Source organism: Adiantum capillus-veneris, chromosome 25 (genome assembly GCF_014529385.1).
Source record: "Adiantum capillus-veneris isolate H3 chromosome 25, ASM1452938v2, whole genome shotgun sequence".
In the NCBI taxonomy this organism is placed as follows: domain Eukaryota; kingdom Viridiplantae; phylum Streptophyta; class Polypodiopsida; order Polypodiales; family Pteridaceae; genus Adiantum; species Adiantum capillus-veneris.
In genome coordinates, this window is record NC_140955.1 from 9,764,468 (window position 1) to 9,767,454 (window position 2,987).

Here is a 2,987-nt window from a genome sequence, read left to right on the forward strand (position 1 = left end):
TGTATAGGGATGCTTATTTCGACGTATTTTAATTTTAAACCACGTTTATTTGCGTCCGTACAAAGGTCAATTTTTGCGCGACGTGTTGTAGTGACCCCTCGTTGGTGCACCCCGCATGCAATGCCTGTTATACAATTGGTTGATATTTTCTGATGCTCAAGGTGTACGATCTTACATGCAATGGTAGGCCTGCCGTTCCAAGGGAGGGAGGAGTATATACACCAAAGGGCTGCCAACCAACACAACCAAAACATGCGAGAAAGAAAACTTTTTGGGGATTACCACATTAGTGAAAATTTTTCAAAGCTCTGATACCAATGTGAGGTGAAGTGAAATTGAAATGGTGAAGATCTACACTTTACACTTCCACAAATCTTTTACTTCTTTTCCTTGCATTTGTGATTGTGTTTAGCTTGTCTGAAGGTTCCTTCTACTTTTCCCAATGAGAGAATGCAATAGAGATGTGTAGAGGGAGAGAGAAAGGGAGAGAAAAGGAGAACCACACCCGATGGGATCCCAACCAACCCTCTCAACGGCCCCCCACACCGTTTCCAATGTGATATTTGCTTTAGATTGCGTAAATGGAATGTACACAATGCAATACCTCAAGTGAAGACTCTACCAACTTGAATGATGACTGTAGCGGTGGTAACTCCTGAAGATGAGGCACCTTTGGGGCTGATTTGATGCACCTTTGGATCCTTCTTGATGTGCGGCGGATGGCCACCAAGGGGCTAATTTGCACTCCTAATTTGAGAGGAAAAAAGGGTTGAAAACAAAAAAATCAACAATGCCAATGATGGACAACAAGGGAACACTCGATCCCGGCAAGAGAATGGCCAAGGGGAGGCTCAATAGGCTACCAAAGTACCCAACCGCATCTTGAACGGGCTAGCATTAACGAATCTTGCACTTCTTCGCTCACGAGAAATGGGCTAAAAGCTGAAAATGCTAGGCTAAGCTGTAGGGAAACTAAAGCGCTAGGGCTGCAACGTGAGATCGCTGGCTGATCTACTCCCAAAACACTGACTGGATTGCAGGCTAAAGATGCTAGGGCTGATGTTGGCAAAAACGTTGGGCTGCCTTGCTCATCTAGTAGCGCTCTTCAACATGTGTTCTCTTGCTAGGCTGAGAGTTCCCTTTATAGGTGAGGAATAGGCCTTATAAATTATTAAGGCCTTGGTAGGACAAACTGTCCATTAGACCCAAGAAATAAATCAATAAAAGGATTTATTGATAAGTGCTCAAACTTGGCAAACAACTCACCATACCTTTCAAAAATACCCAAGTTCTTTAATGTGGGGTTGACATAGATGACTGCCGCTTGGGCTCCTTGATGTATATCTCTTTTATCTTGGATGTGAGGGATAAGAGGGAGAGAGGGAATACTGCTCTAGCCTCAAATGATGTCATGTGCACATGGCTTTGTGTGCCGTGTGAATATGCTTCATCAACTTCCAGAGCCAACTTTTCCCTTCTTTCTAGATAAGGATGTCTAGAAGACTAGGAGGATTAGTATCGGAAAAATTGTGAGCCTGTTCGTAGGACCTTCATGTCCGGACGAAACCATTAGATTAGTTTTTCCAGTTTTGGAACCCTCTTGCATAATGGTTTGTACACACCTTTTGAAAGATGTTATTACACTTTGGTGGGCATCTATCATGACGTGTATGTAGTTCTAGGCTAGAGGAATCTAATGATCCATTCCCCACATCGATTGGATTCCCACGTGGGCAAATGTTGAACAAGTTCACTTAGAAAGTAACCCCTTTGCCTAACTTGTTTCTCCAAGATGATTTTCCCCCTACACTTTCTCCTGAGCCACCTGAGGATCATGTCATTGACCTAGTGCACAAAGCACAACCTATAAGTTTCCATTTTGTTTATATAAGACTAATGAAGAGGAGCAAGAGTGCCAACTAGGTGAGTTGTTAAATGGGGTTTTTATACGTCCCAATGTAAATCCTTTTGCTGCTTTAATTCTGTTTTTTCATTAAAAAATATGTCTCATCACAATTATGTGTATATTATAGGTCTCTCAATAAGATGACCGTCAAGAACATGTTTCCTATGGCTCGCATTGAATATACTTTAAAATGCCTTAATGAGGCTATCATGTTTTCAAAGATCAACTTAAAGAGTGGCTACCACCAAGTAAGAATCACAAAGTGAAATATCTACAAGACCACCTTTAGGATCGAGCACGAACCTTACGAGTTCATTGTTATGTTGTTTGGTCTGATGGGTGTGCCTGGTACGTTTAATCATATGATGATGCACATCTTCATTGAATTGGTCGGTGAGAGCGTGTTTATTTTTCTTGATGACATTCTCATTTTCTCCACTTCCTAGAAACATCATGCTATAGACGTAGAGAAAGTTTTAGCTTGATTGGATGCTAACCATCTTCATATTGTAGCAAAGAAGTCAATTTTTTTTCTGACTATTGTTTGCTATTTGGGCTATATCATCTTCCCCGATAGCATTTGGCTTCATCCCGCTAAGGTGAGTGAGGTGAGAAAGTGGCCTATGCTTGAGACAACATATGATGTTTGCTCATTTTTTGGGTGTGTATCAAGCATACAATTCTTGTATTATAGACACTTTGCAAATATTGTTGCACCATTGTCTGATTTGTTAAAAGGTATGAAGACTTGGGGTCAACGTGTAATCATGACCGATGTTAAAAGGTATGAAGACTTGTGGTCAAAGCGTGACCGACGTCGCTAAGAGATTTCAAGGTGGTTCAGAACGTACTGTACATGGAGGATATGTATGTATTGTATGTTGTTATCTACAAAAAAGAAGAAATATGTACATAAAAATAAGTACTCTTGTGAAAAAGCCTCAATTTAACAAACTTTCTAGGAGATTTTCAATTAAAAACAAGATTACATGCATTAGCCTTTACATATATCTGAAGACATCTCTATTTATGTGCCCAAAAGTGTATGGAATGACTTGAAAATCCTCACAAAATCACTCGA